The following is a 19,217-nucleotide window of genomic DNA, read 5'->3' on the forward strand; positions in this document are numbered from 1 at the left end:
AGCTAGCTCTGAGTTTGGCGTTACATTGTGAGGTGCAGGCCTGTAATTTGTGACCGTCTTGAGCCCCTTCCAAACAGCCCGCGGGTCCCTTGAGCTGAGGTTCTCCCTTATCTTTCCTGCATACTCCCTTTTTGCAGCTCTCAGTTCCTTGTTGAGGGAGTTCCTTGCTATCCTGAAGTCCTCTAGGGAGCCTGACTTGTGCGCAGCTTCTTTGCGCTTTCGTAGTTGTCGTAGCTTGCTAGAAAACCAGGGTTTGCTGTTTGGGTAGATTTTGAAGGACTTTGAGGGAATGCAGGATTCCTCACAAAAACTTATGTAGGATGTGACAGTGTCCGCCCACTCATCCAGGTTAGGTGTCTCCAGAGCCTCCCAGTCCGTGCAGTCGAAACAGGCCTGGAGTTGTTTTTTTGCCTCATTTGACCACACCTTTACGGTCTTTAGGGCTGGTTTTGTTGATTCCAGTTGTCTCCTGTAGGTGGGGACCAGATGAATGAGGTTGTGGTCAGATGAGCCCAGTGCTGCCCAAGAGGTGGCCTTATAGGCATCTTCCAGGACCGTGTAGCAGTGGTCCAGGGTGCTGGCATTCCTGGTGGGGCAGGCAACGTGCTGGTGGAAACGTGGCAGTTCCCGACGGAGGCTGGCCTTGTTGAAATCGCCCATAACGATGAATAAGGAGTCTGGAAGGGTTGTCTCCCACTGTGTGATGCTATCGCTAAGGTCCAGTTCTGCGTTTTTGGTATCGGCATCAGGTGGGATGTATACGCCCACTAGAACGTAGGAGGAGAACTCCCTGGGTGAATAGATCGGTCTGCAGTTGACTAGTAGGAGCTCTAGATCAGGGGTGCATTTCCTGGTTAACAGCGAGGTGTCAGGACACCATGAGGTATTGATGTAAAAGCAGACCCCGCCGCCCTTCTTTTTCCCTGAGAGTGAGTGGTCGCGGTCCGCACGGATGAGATTGAAGCCCGGGAGCAGTAGGGCGTTGTCAGGAATGCCCTCATCTAGCCAAGTCTCTGTGAAGCAGAGGACCGGGGTGTTTCTGCCAAACTCCCGCTTGTCGCTGATGAGTCGGAGTTCATCCAGCTTGTTGGGTAGTGAGCGAACATTTGCCAGGAGGGCCGAGGGAATGGCTGAGCGCAGTCCTTTTTTCCTCAGCCTTACCCGGGCACCCGCCTTGCAGCCCCGTCGTCTCTGGACTGTGCGTGCCTTAGGGGCAGTAATTTGCTGGATGTACCCCCAGACGGAGTTGAGTAGGAGCCTGTCCTCTGGCTGCGGGCCCCTGCAGCATTCCCACTGGATAAGCTGAGACCTGGTGTAAACCCTGCGCGACGTGTGAGGTGGCATAGTGGCGCCTGTGATGGAGGGCATGGTGGAAGAGCCTGGTGGAGGGGGGAGTGACACATGTACAGTCCACAGTATGAAAAACACAAGCAGATGGTAGCGAATAAAGCAGATTGCAAGCAAGCAAGCAGAGGCAGCAGCAGAGTTCGAGTCCTAAGCGGGCCTGCACAGTCTTCACTCCTAGTGCGTGTGCAAGGGCAAGGGCAGCGGGCAGGTGTTTCAGAGACAAGAGATTGTAGGACAGGCAAAGATACAGAGCATGTGCTCAGTAGATCATACCTTGTGGTCTTGCATTGCTGCGGGTGGGGAGGCATCAGTGTCCTGTGGGCGAGATGTAGTAGATGGCATCAGTGTCCTGTGGGCCAGATGTGGTAGATGGTCCTCTGGGTGCCTGTGTCCAGCGTCATAGCTGGGAGCCTCTGGAGACCATCCAGGCAGCAGCGGCCGAGCTGAGGCAGGAGCGGTGGAGCTGAATTGCAGCAGGAGCGGTGGAGCCGGAGCACAAGTCCCGCAGTTGGCTTCAGCGGGTAGCTGGGAGCCCTCCAGAGATCACCCAGGTAGCGGCAGGCTGGAGCAGCGGCGGTGGGTTGCTGCAGGAGCGGTGGAGCCGGAGCACTGGTCCCGCAGTCGGCTTCTACGGGTAGCTGGGAGACTCTCCTTTGGTGCAGCTGCGGCCTCGGCGGGGGCCGTGGGTTCGGATACGCTAGCTCTGGTGGCGACTAGCGGGGATAGCGGCGTTCGGGTCACCAGTCCTCCTCTGGAGCCGGGATAGCGGCGCTCGGGTCCCCGTCCTCCAGAGACCACCCAGGTAACGGCAGGCTGGAGCAGCGGCGGTGGTTTGCGGCTGGAGCGGTGGAGCCGGAGCCCCGCAGTATGTAGCTGGCAACTCTCCTTTGGTTCAGCTGTGGCTTGGCGGGGGCCGTGAATTCAGGTGCGCTAGCTCTGGTGGCGACTAGCGGGGATAGCGGCTCTCGGGTCCCAGTCCTCCTCCGGAGCGGGGGTACCGGCGCTCGGGTCCCAGACCTATTCTCTGGTGCTGGTCGCTGGTGAGTCTCGGTGGAGTTGCTGCTCGGGGCACGCCGCGTGGTACAGCTGTGTGTGGGCTTTGCCGGCCTCTCTCAGCCACGTGGGTGAGTGAGACTGGGTCTGCTAGGGAGACCAGGAGGTCTTTTTGGCTACGCTCAAATCAAAAATTCAACTAACTAAACACTAAGCTAAAACTAAGAAAATAATAAAAGTATCAAAAAGTATCAAAAATTATCGGAAGAGGGGAAAAAAGTGAAAAAAAGAGGAAAGTTCTCGGAGCCTGTGTGCTGGGGCAGCCGGTATCAGCGCCATCTTGTCTATTATCATGTAAGTCAACCTCCTCCCCCCAGCCGCGAACAATACCACAGGAAGGTTGAGCAGCACAAGCCCCCTGCGACGCCTGCTGCGGTTGTTCTCCTGCCGCCGTCCCCTCCTCCTCCTCCTCCTCCTCCTCCTCCCCCAAAGAAACACCTTGCTCATCATCCTCTGAGTCTGACTCGTCTTCTGCACACGACCAGAGGCGTAGCTAGGGCTTTCAGCGCCCGGGGACAAAGACTATTAATGCGCCCCTAGGGTGAACGGTGCGCCGCGCCAAATAAAGGGGCGGGGCCACATATTAAATGTGGGCGTGGTTATGGGTGGAGCCAAATGTACCGGAAGTTAGCAGGCTCACGCTCACCCACTCTCCCTCAGTATGTACCTTCCAGCATGTTCCAAGACAAATTGAGCAATCATGAGCCCCCCCCCCCATCAAGACAAATTGAGCAATCATGAGGCCCCCAACAAGACAAATTCAGCAACCATGAGGACCCCAACAAGACAAATTCAGCGATCTTGTGGCCCCCAACAAATCATGAGGCCCCCAACAAGACAAATTCAGCAGTCATTGTGTCGAGATTTCCATATGGCGGAATATCGTTTTTCCGATAAACTGAACTGTACATGATCAAATAGGAATAAAATCTAATATTTCCTTCCCCTAAGGTACAGAAGACAAAGACTTTTTAATGTATGGTGATTGTAGGTTAATATATACATTGATCATTAAGAAAGGCAGAGCATATTTTCATATGGCGATATAATATTGCCAAGTAATACTGAATTGCACAGTATGTGTCCCTCTAGAAAGATTAGTTGGGAATAACAGGCAGTCAGCTGAGTGCTATTTGCAATAGGTAATCTCATTCACCTTACTTGAACAATGGAAGCAGACAAGTACCTTGTTTGACCAAACAATTGCCAAACAAGAAGAGTCTTAGGACAATGAAAGAGACAGACCAGACCTTAACTAGCTTTTGTCGGTAAATGAACCAGTTTTTGTAAACAATGGCTCAGACCTGGCTGTATTTAATGCATAGAAGCCTTGGATGGGGGTTGTTTTCCTTGCACAATGTATGTGTTTCCAAAGTTCAGACACAAAAACAAAGCTTGGGAAATATATTGACTGTGCTGTCAGCAATAGTTCATATTAAAAAGCATAAAGTTATATTACAATTCCCCATCTAGGTTAAGAAAACAGACAGCACATGTATGCATCATTGCATAACAATTAAGAATGAATATAAAAAAAAAGGTTATGGCATTGTATATGTATTAATATAAAGATTATTTGAATGAATATATCCAGGATGATATAGAGATGCTATATGTTTACCAGTGTTGTATGTTAAACAATAATGTTAGAGATATAAAACCCTGCTAACAAGCACAATGTGTTATAATGAGAGATCCATGGTGGTTTTAAGCATGCCAATGATTTTTGGATCAAATCCAATCTATCTTAAATATGGTAGAAAAGGTCACTGTATAATAAATAATAACCAGTGATTCCAGCAAAGTCAGCTATCCATAGAGGAATTATAACATTGATTTATTCACTGTTGGGTTATAATAAAACATGATTTTTGTTTTTAGTTTGCCAAATATCCCAGTAAGTCTGTGATTAGTTAGCCAACAGCACCTACAAAGGGTGAAAGCCAGTATTACACTTGGGTTAAAGATTAGTCACAGAAAGCTCCCATTGGTCACTCCCACTGCCCAGTGATAGGCTAGAAGATTTAATCTCCTGGGCAGGACCATAGGTAGTGAGGGGAATAAGATGAGAGGGGTCATTCAATGAAAAAAAGGATCAGACCATCAGGAGATCTGAGCAGACCAGGACATAGAGGATTCATGCCATCTGAACACAGCCACGCCTAAGAGGAACACGCCCAGAGGCCATCTTGGTGACTATACTTGAACCCAGTTCTGATTTTTCTTTTTAGTCATATGGCTTATCACAGCACGAATATCTGAACTTTTGATTTATTGACGATTGTCTTTCTTAAGTTTATAGTCATTTATAGCCAAAGGGAGTGCGTTCTTCCAGTGCACAGGAATTACTCATTCCATATATTTGATAAAACCCATTCAGTGGGTATATTTTTCTGTCGTTTAACACCACCAATAGTTCGAGAATCGCTGACTGTGAATGCCATAACTTGTTTTGGATAAAAGCGCTAGATACTTCAAGCTACCTCCTCTAGATATTTTGATACTTTGCCGCAGCATGTGCAAGCCACACCTAGCCAAGTTTAGGACGACTCAATAGATATCTTATTCCAAAATTATATGTATTTTACCCGCTTGCTCTGTGTAGTATCACAGGCCAGCGGAGGTTAAAGTGTAGACAGTGGGAAAATTCCTGTCATTTATAGTTGATTGCATAGAAATTGTGGGGCAACGCCCAGTCGTTATATCCACTGAGTCATCCTAAATTAGCCATTTTGTTTTTGATAAGCCACCATTTTGTTTGCGATAGCACCATTTTGATTTTTGATAGCAGCCATTTTGATTTTGATAACAGCCATTTTGTTTTCATTCAAGTCATCCATTTTGTCTCCAGACATCCTGTGGTAAATTGAGTAACAGGGCCGACGGCCATATTTGAGGAGTCACATCTATGCACTGTATTTGAATTGACTGCTGAATGGTTTAAGCCTTTTGTATTTGGTGATTAAGTATAATAACATTTTGATGTTTTACTGAAATTATTATCCAGCTCATTGCTTATTATAAGAATGACCTTATGAGTTTTGTTATATATCAAAAGTGCAATTTTATATTGTTTTGATATTGTAATATTTATTCGATATTAAATTGATATTTTATAAATTGGTCTATGTTTATTTACATGTTTAAACCAGTACTGTAAAACCTCGAAAAACGAGCTCACACAGTTAGGCGTGTGTTTGTATCTTAAGCTCCTCCTATTTTTCCCAGGAGCATTACATTTACATTTTTGATTTTATAATTATTTTTAACAATTTATACAAACATTGACAAAACGCCCGACATAAGATTGGAGGCCCTAGTGAGATTCGTTTACTTTCCATTACTGGTTTAAACAGTGTAAAAACGTTTTATTGAGCTGGTTTTATTGCATTGGCTATTGAATCATGAGTGCTACAGGTAGTGATTCAGAACTTCATTTGGAACAGACATTCCGAAAGATTGTGGAATTCGTATTTATACAGTTAAAATATAATGAGGAAGTAGATGACTGGATAGGTAGAATGAGGAAAAGTATAAAACAGGAAGCTGATTGTATATTTCAATCTAAAGGTATGGTTGATCATTATCTTTCATGTATGACCACAATAACTTCAGATTCCGAACTGAAGAAGAGGTTGTTAGGCGCCCTACCTTCTGTGTTATATGGATTATTAGAAGTAAATTCCCTTTCACAGTCTAGGAAAAAAGAAATAGAACAATTGAGATTGCAATTGCAAGAGACGGAGGCAAACGTCCAATCGTTGACCTCTCAATTACAGGAGGCAGAGTCAAATGTTAAAACAGTGGAGTCTAGTAATTTCAAATTGGTAGCAGACATATCAGACCAAGAAGCAGTGATTAAAGGCATGGAAATTGAAGCTGAAGATAGCCTTAAAATTTACCGCAAACTCAAAAAGGATTTTGAAGCATTGCAAGAACAATACTTCAAAGACCGTCAGGCAGGTAGATTCGATAGAGCATCCAGCCCTTGTCCGCCAAAACTCACTCCTTATGATCCAAAAATGCAAGGCATGTTGGATCGTATGGATGAGACATGTAAAACGATGAATGCCTTCCTGAATGACAGTACAAGGGTCCCTAAAGATCAACATTTGGATTCCTCTCCAGAGAGAGATATGCAAATGAGGGCCCCTAGGTATGATGATTCCCATAAAGGTCACGACTCCCTTGCTGATATTGATTCAGATGAATTGGAGGCTGATGAGAGAAAGCGAGAATCCAGCCCTATCCCAAGAAGGGGGAAAGGTACGTATAGAGGGGAGTCAAATAGGGGAAATAATCAGTATCCACCAGAAAAACAGAGCTCAGCCAGCATCATAAAATTCTTAAACACCGCTGTGCCAAAGTTCACTAAAAAGGGTTCAGCGCAAATAGCATCCCACATGGAGTTGTATGAATCCACTATGGACTCTTTAAATCTGTCTGAAGCAGACAGGATCAGATTTCTCCCATGGGTTTTTGATGACAGATACCGCCACTATTTCACTTCATTTAAGGAGCGGGGTATCATTAGATGGCAAGCAGTTTCACACGAAGTGAAGCTTGAGTTTGGGCCGTATCGCACTAACTCAGAAGCTAAACGAGATGTGTATCGACTTACTTGTCGACCCGATCAGAGCCCCCGAGAATTCCTTTCCGTGCTAAAAAACTCTTACAGTTTAGCATATCGGAATCCTAACTGGGAGTCTCTTGATTTTAAACAGGCATATTACGATGCATTGCCTACCCAAATAAAGTTAAGCATGGCCAATGAGTTAGACTTCGGAAACTCCCTAGAGAAAATGGTTACCTCAGCGACACTGTTGTTCAACATCAGTGGGAGTTCCAATGTAAGTGGGAGAAACAACAAAAAGTACCCAGAGCGCAGAGTAGAAGAAACCAAAGTGAAAGCGGACCTAAACCTTGAATCCCAGCAGAAGAAAATACCTCCTGCAAAAGTACCTATCCAGCAGGGCCAAAGACAGCAACAAAACCCTAATCAAAACAGACCACAAAATCCTAAAGGGTCAGATAGGGATAGCTCAGGTTCTGAGAACCAGGTCTACCGTCCTCGGTTCAATCGCAGGTATCAAGGATACCAGGGTTACCAAGGAAACCAGGGTAGTCAAAGGTATAGAGGTTACCAGGGATATAGAGAACCCCAGGGGTACAGACGACCCCAAAGATATAGACAATGGGATAACCGACCCAGGCAGCAGTGGGAAAGGAGACAGCACCCACCTAATTCACCTAGGGGTAGATCACCACCTAACTCACCTAGGAGTGGATCACCCGCAGGGAACAGATATGATCCCAGGAACCAGAACCCTCGCCGACCTAATAGGTTTGATCAGCTTGTTGATCAAGTGAACAAATTGAGTGACATGATGGGTAAGTTGGCTCAGGGATCTGCAGGAAGACAGCATGAGGATTTTTTAGCTGGGGAGGCAGGGCCCAGCTCTGCCAACTAAAGGAAACCGAGATAGATCACTGTACGGAAATGGATATGGTTAATGAAAATGATGTGCAATGTACCGACCTATCCCAGGTCGAGGAAGGGAAGTCTAATGTGCTTGATATTTCACCACAAATGTGTGATACTGTGTCATTTGAGCCAGAGCATGAAGTACCCTCTGTTCAGATTGTCCCATTGGTAGAATCCATGGGAACCCAAATGCCTTGCAGGCAGAATCAGGAGGAACAAGTTCCTAATACCCTGACGCTGCAGAGAGATCATTCTCTGAGGCAACAAATGGAAAAACATTCCAATTTTCTTTGCAATCTTGAACAGGTAGATGGCCGGTATTTTATCGATACCCATCTACAAGATGGATGTATCGGACCGATCCCAGGTTTACTGGATACCGGTTCCCAGGTCACTATTCTCTCTTTTAACTATTACCAGCAGATCTTGGATTCATCACAAAGGAAGCCAAGATTAAAAGCCTTTGACGGTGCGCTGATAAGCGTTGGTGGTAATAGCTTACGAGTAAAAGGCACATCCTGGCTGACATATAAGATTGGTAAAAAGGTCATTAAACATCCAACTTTGATTGTTGATCTTCCATATGATAGATTGATCATTGGAATTGATCTGCTCAAACGACTAAATTCCATAATTGACTTCATAAATGAAGCAATATGGGCTCAAGTCAATACTCCAATTGATTTTGAGCGCTCCAGCAATGCACAGTCGCAACGTAGCTGCCATATGATTGAGGAAAGGCCTAACTCTGTTGAAATCCATTTCCGGAACAGTCAGATACCAGAAGTCACGATCCTGAAAAACGGTAAACCCGAGGAAAATGCTAACACTGCTTTTCACATCATAAATATCCGAAAGGATAAGATTGAAAAGATAATTCTGGAAGATGATGTGTTAACTATTTCCTTTAAAGGGGGAAACCAGGAAGTGGCAGGCATAACCAAGCATACACAGGCATTGGTTGAAATCGAGAAAATCAATGATACTGTGCTGGTTCCCGTGCAGGTAGATGATATTGCTCGGGTAAAATATGCCAAGTTGGATCTCAAATCTGAGGCCAGCTACATAAGCCTAGGACTGCTGAAGCAGGTTACCGACCCTCAGGTCATCAAATTTATTTCCACACAGGAATGGATCCACGATCTGGATAACGATAACCAGAGTCATAATGTGATTGCAAAATGCATTTTATCTGTGTCTCTAGGAAACAAATCTGCAAAACAGGTCTTCAGTGTGTTAAAGGAACCACAGTACCAAATGTACTTAGGAAACGACATTATTCACCGATTTGCCATACAGGTTGATCTGGTTAATGATGTTCTGTGGTCCAAATTATCCGGAAACCCAGAGGAATTCCAGGATAGAGAACAAGCCCTGAAATGGGGACAGCGAATACCATATGCAGTGGATATCACTGTCGCTGAAAAAGTAAAAATCCCTGAAGGTTGCAAATCATTTCTCTTACCCATTCGAGTAAAGAAGGGTCAAAAGATGAGAAATGCAGATGCATTGATTTGTTTATCCAATCGGATGCAACAATTGGGGTTGAAGGTAAAACCAATTCCCCTAATAAATATTCATCAGGAACCATTATACATGGTCATGCAAAACATGAGCCCTCATAGTATCACGTTACAGGAGGATACAATGATTGGCTTAGCCATTGACTCAGAATATTACACTTTTGGATTCCAAAATGAAGTCATTGGATTAATACCTGATGAATATTTGACAGAAGAACAAATAGTGGACCAACAATATTTCTCAACACCTGAAGGGTTGTTCAGCATACACTCTGTTTATCCTTTCAGTCCTGAGGAAGGTACATGTCATGTCGAGGGAACATCATTGATTTTTAACCATGAGATCAATGAAAGTGAGTATCAAACACTCCAGCAGGGTAAGGATCAAGCATGTTACACCCCAAATGACTTAACTAATAGGCTTGAAGAAGCTTATGAGGTAGGTCAACCTGAGATTTTCCCAGAATTTCAGGAACGGGTGGAAGAACAGCTCTCTATAGCTGATGGATGTTCTAATGAATCAGAACGACAGCAGCTAAGGCAACTATTCTGGGATTTCCAGGACATGTTTGCCAAGGACTCTTATGACTGTGGGGAGACTAACCTGCATGTTACGAGAATCCTGACTGATCCAGATGCACCCCCTGTGTTTATCAAACAATATCGACTTCCGCTAGCAGCCTACGAGTCATTATCGGAAATTGTTAAGAACCTGGAAAAGAAAGGTATTATCCGCCCAGTACACAGTTCCTTCAATCATCCAGTACTCGGAGTTCTCAAACCAAATGGTCAGTTCCGTCTATGCTCAGACTTGAGACAGTTAAACAAACGTGTCTACATGTCGGGTTGGCCTGTACCATACATTGACCAATGCTTGGCGCAAATCCAAGGGTCTAAAATATTCACAGCCCTTGACTGCGCACAAGGATATTGGACAATTAAAGTGGATGAAAGGGATCAATACAAACTAGCCTTCACATTCGGTAATAGACAATTTGCGTGGACCCGTACGCCTTTCGGATACATCAACGCAGGCCACGAATTTGCTGTGTTCATGCACAAAGCAATGCCTGATGCAGCTGAACGAGGTACCCTAACTTATGTCGATGATATCCTTATCAAAAGTACAATCTTTGAGGAACATATTTCAGAGTTGAGATATGTATTGAATCAACTAAGAGAAGCAGGTGTTAAACTTTCCCTACAGAAAGCTCAATGGTGCCGATCTAAAGTAAATTTCCTAGGACATGAAATTACTGCAGAAGGAATTAATCCACAGAAAAAGAAAGTGGAAGCAATCAAAAATACGAAGTCCCCCACAAATCTCAAGGAACTGAGATCATTCCTGGGGATGATGAATTATTCTTGCAAGTTCATAGATAACTATGCTGAGATTACAAAGCCGCTATTGCAGCTGCTAAAGAAAGGAGTACAATGGGAATGGAATGAGTGCCATGAACAAGCTGTATCTGAGCTTAAAACAAAACTCATACAGGCCCCATGCCTTGCTTATCCAGAAGGTGGTAAACCCTTCTATGTTGAAACAGGTTTTACCGACAAGAGTGTAAGTGCAGTTCTTTTCCAAAAGCAAGAAAGACTGAATAAAATAATTGCTTATGCCAGTAAATCACTATCACCAGTTGAAATCAAATTTAATAATTGTGAGAAGGCATTATTAGCAACTGTGTGGGCTTTGCAATATTTCAGAAGTTTTATTCAAGGGGAAAAGATCATTGTAGAAACTGCACACCAATCACTACAATATTTGCAAAGTAACCAAATAAAAGAAGGTAACCTGTCAAACAGTAGGATAACGGCATGGACAATGTCCCTAATGGGATGGCCACTGGAAATCAAATATAAACAGGATACTAAAAATCCAGTTGCTCAAGGATTAGCTGAACTCCATGATTGCTCTCATGTGGAACATAAAGATGAGCCACCAGAAAACGATTTTCTGGAAGAGCAATCTCTATCTCCATATAAATCCTATGAAGAGGAGTACTGCAAATCACTACCATGTGCATATGTTGACGGCTGTTCTTTTCACACAGAAGGAGATGAAAAGATGCTGGTTGCAGGTATCGGTATCGTATGGAATAACATATTTCCAGAGATATCTGCGGGATACAAAATTGGTCCCAAAAGTAGCCAGGTCGCAGAACTCGCTGCCGTGTATAAAGCTATACAAATGGCTATCGAACATGACCTTAAGGAATTTGTTTTGATAACAGATTCTGAGTATGTTCGGAACAGTTTTGTGGAATATTTTCCCAGTTGGAAAAGGACTAGCATGACAAGGAGTAACAAAAAGCCAGTCAAACATGGTAAATTGTTTTATAAAATTGATGAACTGGTTAATACCCACGACCTTACCATTTATTGGAAAAAGGTAAGGGGTCATTCGAAACACCCTGGCGCTGATAAAGATGGGAACGATCTAGCAGATTCCCTCGCTAAGAAAGCAGCCATTGATGGTGAAATCTTCGATATCAATGACCTCATGGGAACTATCGAAGTAAATGTCACCACTAGGGGGCAGGCCCAAAAGGAGTCTCAACCCAGTGTAGCAATGTGGAGTCAAGATTCTCCTAATGAGGATCTCATTGCGAGCCAAAAGGGGGATCCCGTTATTGGTTTGTTTTATAAACATATTGGAAGTCCACATGATTATCCCATCACCGTGGAAGACTGCAGTGACAACGAAGAATTACGTATTCTGATGAAAGGTGTGTCACAATTTTCATTACAGGATGGATTGCTGATACGAACCTCGAAAAATGGTATTACGCAGTGGGTAGTACCCGCAGCATATCGGGGTTTGATGTTGCAACATGCTCATGATGCCCCGACAGCTGGTCATCGAGGAGAGAAAATAACGTATGAGTTATTAAGAGACTACGCTTACTGGCCACACATGTTACAGGATGTCAGGACATATTGCCAAGGATGTTTGGTATGCCCTCAATTCCAGCCACAAGGTCCCACTCACAGGGCACCGCTGATAAAAAGAGGCATAGCCATGCCATGGTCAGACATCCAGATCGATTTTATTGGTCCAGTAACAACGTCCTCAAAAGGAAACCGGTATATGTTAACCGTAACATGCCTGTTCACTAAATGGGTAGAATGTCTACCAAGTAAAACATGCAGTTCCAGTGTGTGCGCATCACTGCTCATTAACCACATATTTTCCCGATTTGGTCTTCCACAGCGCATCGAATCCGATCGCGGAAGTCACTTCACCAGTGAAGTAATGACCAAGATGTGGGAAATCCTAGGGGTAAAACGGAAGCTACACATAGCTTACCGACCAGCCTCTAGTGGTGGAGTGGAGCGTTACAATCAATCTATTGTAAATATCCTGAAAAAATTTGTTAGCGAATCAGGTAAAGACTGGGACGTCAAGCTGCCACTAGTTCTTATGGCTATTAGAGCTACTCCAAGCGCAGCGACCAAACTTTCCCCATTTGAGATGCTCACTGGTAGAAAGATGGTGTTACCCCAGCATTTGCTTTACAAAACCTCAGATCACAACTTGATGAATGCAACTACTGCACATCAATATGTGGAGAACTTACGGAAGCACCTCCAGCATGCCTTTGCATTTGCTCAAAGAAACATCGAAAAAGCCGCAGTCAGTACGAAAACGTACTATGACCTCAAAACTACACAAAAGGAGTATCAGATTGATGACAAAGTTTATCTGTATAATTTTGCCAGAGACCAGGTAAAGGAAAAGAAATTCCTCCCTTCATGGAAAGGCCCATATCCAATTACCGATAAATTGTCTCCTGTGGTTTACAAGGTTAAAATCCCTAAGGGGGATGATTTTGTTGAAAAATGGGTACATATTAATCAACTGCGTATATGTCACCCTAGCTCACAGCTACGGAGAATTGAGCAATCTTGAAATGTGTCCTAACAAATTATTTTTCTCCTGACAGGTATACCTAATGATGTGTTAATCTCTACTAGGATCCATCTTGACACAAAGATTCCAATCCGGCGCAAAGATGCCCCACCTGACGATTGCCATCCTTCACGCAGTCCTAATCTTGGGGAAAAGTGCCGAGCCAAGTGTGGTACCAGGTCCAGCATCCGTGAGGTTACCGGATACAGCGGAGTTCATCATGACCAGATAGATGTTCCTATCCTAGAGGGTCCAGATGAGCCTAAACCCGCAATGTGTCGTTGAATGACGAGTTGATGTATCCGAGGTCCATTTGATGGAGATGCAAGTTGGATATCTGTTGCACACCAGATACTCACAGGAGTGAGTTATTCGAATCTTAAAGCAAATCCGGAAAGTCCTTTTGTTTGAGCCAAAGGCCAAAGCAGTTTATCGATGTTACAGTCGCTGTTTGCTACCTTTGCAGCAAGAGGAAACCTGTTTGTTTACGTCCGGAGTATCATTTGCCAAGTTTATTTTTCTTGAAGCGTGAAACATGAACTTCAATGTGATGAAGACGATGTTTTAAAGTCCATTTTTCCCTTTCATACTTGGATTACCAGTACAAAACAAAGGTTATTCACAACGCGTTCCCACAGGAATGAAGCAACGAAAAACGTTTAATAATCCTTGTTGTTCTTTCCAGAAAGTTCACACGTTGTGAAACGTTCTGAAAAAAAGGGGGATGTGTCGAGATTTCCATATGGCGGAATATCGTTTTTCCGATAAACTGAACTGTACATGATCAAATAGGAATAAAATCTAATATTTCCTTCCCCTAAGGTACAGAAGACAAAGACTTTTTAATGTATGGTGATTGTAGGTTAATATATACATTGATCATTAAGAAAGGCAGAGCATATTTTCATATGGCGATATAATATTGCCAAGTAATACTGAATTGCACAGTATGTGTCCCTCTAGAAAGATTAGTTGGGAATAACAGGCAGTCAGCTGAGTGCTATTTGCAATAGGTAATCTCATTCACCTTACTTGAACAATGGAAGCAGACAAGTACCTTGTTTGACCAAACAATTGCCAAACAAGAAGAGTCTTAGGACAATGAAAGAGACAGACCAGACCTTAACTAGCTTTTGTCGGTAAATGAACCAGTTTTTGAAACAATGGCTCAGACCTGGCTGTATTTAATGCATAGAAACCTTGGATGGGGGTTGTTTTCCTTTCACAATGTATGTGTTTCCAAAGTTCAGACACAAAAACAAAGCTTGGGAAATATATTGACTGTGCTGTCAGCAATAGTTCATATTAAAAAGCATAAAGTTATATTACAATTCCCCATCTAGGTTAAGAAAACAGACAGCACATGTATGCATCATTGCATAACAATTAAGAATGAATATAAAAAAAAGGTTATGGCATTGTATATGTATTAATATAAAGATTATTTGAATGAATATATCCAGGATGATATAGAGATGCTATATGTTTACCAGTGTTGTATGTTAAACAATAATGTTAGAGATATAAAACCCTGCTAACAAGCACAATGTGTTATAATGAGAGATCCATGGTGGTTTTAAGCATGCCAATGATTTTTGGATCAAATCCAATCTATCTTAAATATGGTAGAAAAGGTCACTGTATAATAAATAATAACCAGTGATTCCAGCAAAGTCAGCTATCCATAGAGGAATTATAACATTGATTTATTCACTGTTGGGTTATAATAAAACATGATTTTTGTTTTTAGTTTGCCAAATATCCCAGTAAGTCTGTGATTAGTTAGCCAACAGCACCTACAAAGGGTGAAAGCCAGTATTACACTTGGGTTAAAGATTAGTCACAGAAAGCTCCCATTGGTCACTCCCACTGCCCAGTGATAGGCTAGAAGATTTAATCTCCTGGGCAGGACCATAGGTAGTGAGGGGAATAAGATGAGAGGGGTCATTCAATGAAAAAAAGGATCAGACCATCAGGAGATCTGAGCAGACCAGGACATAGAGGATTCATGCCATCTGAACACAGCCACGCCTAAGAGGAACACGCCCAGAGGCCATCTTGGTGACTATACTTGAACCCAGTTCTGATCAGTGGTGCTCAGCAGAGCTCGAATATTCGAGTAGCTCGAATATTCGAGCTCTTTTTCAGCTATTCGAGCTCGGTATTCGAGCTCCGAATAGCTGGAGCTATTCGAATGGGCTATCCGAGTACACTCGAATAGCCCATTCACTATTCGAGCTATTCGAGCAACTCGGCGCTATTCGAGCTCGGTACCGAGCTCGAATAGCGTCATAGCCCAGATTGATGTCCTTAGAGCCAATCAGAGGGCTCCCAGGCCCTCTGACGGCAGCCAATCACAGAGGGGGACCCTGGCCAGCCCCTACCCTATAAATAGCGGCCGCCATGTTACGTTTCTCCATGCTTGCCTGAGACTTGTACAGAGAGAGAGTTGCTCCTTTGTGCTTTGGCTTAGCAAGTGCTCTATTGTGATCATTTACCTAGCGTTTTTGCTCACCTACACCTGCCATATACACCTATATTGTTGTTAGTTAGATAGACATTGTATTTTAGTTAGTAGCTTGTGTGTTACATTAGAGACAGGCAGCTGCTGCAAGCTTACAGGTTTAGGCCTCAGGGGGGCCTTGCCTCTGTGGGCAGCTGTCCTCTGTTTATTTCTCTCATCTATACCAGTATTTCTGCTGTCCTTTACTAATAGTATTGTAGTTATACTGTACTAGGAGTAGGACACTCACTGACTGTCACTGTTTATAGGCTACTAGCTAGCTCCTGCGTGTGTGCACTCACTCACTGTCTGTGTGTACACACACTCTATTTCCTTCTGATTACTGATAGATTATTGTTAGTTAGTTGTACTTACTGTTACTACTTACTCTTACTGTACTAGGAGTCTAGGACACTCAGTCAGACAGTCACTGTGTTCATAGGCTACTAGCTCCTGCGTGCGGTCACTCACTGTCTGAGTGTACACACACCACCCACACTCCATTTCCTTCTGATCGCTGATTGATTATTGTAATTAGTTAGTTCTACTTACTGTTACTACTTACTCTTACTGTACTAGGAGTCTAGGACACTCAGTCACTGTGTTCATAGGCTACTAGCTCCTGCGTGCGGTCACTCACTGTCTGAGTGTACACACACCACCCACACTCCATTTCCTTCTGATCGCTGATTGATTATTGTAATTAGTTAGTTCTACTTACTGTTACTACTTACTCTTACTGTACTAGGAGTCTAGGACACTCAGTCACTGTGTTCATAGGCTACTAGCTCCTGCGTGCGGTCACTCACTGTCTGAGTGTACACACACCACCCACACTCCATTTCCTTCTGATCGCTGATTGATTATTGTAATTAGTTAGTTGTACTTACTGTTACTACTTACTCTTACTGTACTAGGAGTCTAGGACACTCAGTCACTGTGTTCATAGGCTACTAGCTCCTGCGTGCGGTCACTCACTGTCTGAGTGTACACACACCACCCACACTCCATTTCCTTCTGATCGCTGATTGATTATTGTAATTAGTTAGTTCTACTTACTGTTACTACTTACTCTTACTGTACTAGGAGTCTAGGACACTCAGTCACTGTGTTCATAGGCTACTAGCTCCTGCGTGCGGTCACTCACTGTCTGAGTGTACACACACCACCCACACTCCATTTCCTTCTGATCGCTGATTGATTATTGTAATTAGTTAGTTGTACTTACTGTTACTACTTACTCTTACTGTACTAGGAGTCTAGGACACTCAGTCACTGTGTTCATAGGCTACTAGCTCCTGCGTGCGGTCACTCACTGTCTGAGTGTACACACACCACCCACACTCCATTTCCTTCTGATCGCTGATTGATTATTGTAATTAGTTAGTTGTACTTACTGTTACTACTTACTCTTACTGTACTAGGAGTCTAGGACACTCAGTCACTGTGTTCATAGGCTACTAGCTCCTGCGTGCGGTCACTCACTGTCTGAGTGTACACACACCACCCACACTCCATTTCCTTCTGATCGCTGATTGATTATTGTAATTAGTTAGTTCTACTTACTGTTACTACTTACTCTTACTGTACTAGGAGTCTAGGACACTCAGTCACTGTGTTCATAGGCTACTAGCTCCTGCGTGCGTGCACTCACTGTCTGAGTGTACACACACTAAATTTACTTGTGATTACTACTGATTATTGTAACTGCTAGTTGTACTTCCTGACTGTTACTACTTACTTACTGTACTAGGGGACACTCACTCAGTCACCTCACCAACCAACCCACTCCATTAAAGTACCCCACTTTTCACCCGCCCTTTTACAAAACTTTTGTCTATACGCCCAAAACATTTAAGATGTCTGGAAGTGGCAGCCAGCGCGGTTTGGGCAAGGGGAAGGGCAGCAAGGGAATCAGGAGGAGAGGGAGCAGCATTGTGGCAAGCCGCGGCCGCGGGCGCGCCACCATGCACAGTTCCGCAGCAGCAGCAGCAGCGTCAGTGGCTAACATTCCTCCCATAGCCACTGGCCGTGGACGCCTTGGGCGCCGCCCAGCAGGAGCATCTGCAACTCACGCTGCAGAGACACAGCAGCAGCAGCGTGTAGCACCTGCTCCGATTTTCCTCCAGCCGGGTCGGAAACGTCCCATTGAGGAAAAGGATGCAGACACTGTGGTGCAACTCATGACGGAGGATGAGCAGCCCGCCATCAGCTCTGCATCCGAGGCCTCCACCCTCACCACCACCACCACCACCACCCCTGTTCGCAGCAGCCGCCCAGCAGGGTCTGGGGAGGAGGCCAGTTCACCGTCAGTCGCCGACCTCTCATTCAGCACTCTTTTGACCCCAGGCATGATGAGTCAATTGTCTGCTGTTGTTGGCGATTTTGAGGAGGAGATGCTGATGGGCACTTTGGGGGATGAGGGATTGGACAGCAAGACTGTGGCGACAGTCAAGCAGCCCATCCATGCATCAGGAGAGGAGTTTGGGGGGTCATCATCCCAGCAGGACATGTTTGAGGAGGGGGAGGATGATGTTGATGACCCGGTGACAGACAGAGACTGGGTGCCACCACCTCCAGGGGATGTCGTCCTCAGCAGCTCGGAGGAGGAGGAGGATGCGCTTGTGGGCCTTGCAAGGAGGCGCATCATTGCAAGCATTGGCAGCGACCCACAGCCTGCTGGTGTCTCAGGCTCAGCAGCAGCAGCAGCAGCATCAGCCAGTACCACCACCAGCCGCACCCAAGCCCCCCCCCCAACCACCACAGGGAGACAGGCAGCAGCGCTTCCATGCCGTAGGGGGATGTTTCTGTCACCAATCTGGCGCTTTTTCACCATGCCCACTGTGTACAGCAAGTACGCCACTTGCAACCACTGTCAGCGGAAGTTGAGCAGAGGTGCAGACCCCTTAAAGTTCAGCACCAGCTCGCTGATCAACCACCTTGCGGCTAAACATTTCCACCAGCATGAGGAGTTCCAGAGGCTGAAGGCATCTGGTGCTGGCAGTGGCACCACACCCATCACTGCACAGCCTTCAGCAGCAGCAACAGCAGCCACCCGCCCTCCTGCTCCTCCAGCAGCACCAGCAGGAGTGCGGAAACGCACTGCTCCTCCCCCCTCTGCAACTCCTGCCGCCGACACTGAGGCCTGTTCTGGCAGCCAGTCCTCAGTGGCCTCCTCCGCTGTGTCTGGTGATTCCCGTGTCAGCAAAAGGCCACGCCAGAGCCTTTTGAGCGAGTCCTTCCAGGGGGTGGTTAGGGCTCTGCCTCCCAGCAGCCGTCGCGTGCGGCAGCTGAACGGCTTGCTGGCACGGGCCATGTGCTCCCAACTCCTGCCGTACACGCTCGTGCAGGAGGGGAGCGACATGCGGGCGCTGCTTGCTTGTGCAGCCCCAG

The sequence above is a fragment of the Hyperolius riggenbachi genome, chromosome 7, assembly GCF_040937935.1.
Source record: "Hyperolius riggenbachi isolate aHypRig1 chromosome 7, aHypRig1.pri, whole genome shotgun sequence".
Classification (NCBI taxonomy): Eukaryota; Metazoa; Chordata; class Amphibia; order Anura; family Hyperoliidae; genus Hyperolius; species Hyperolius riggenbachi.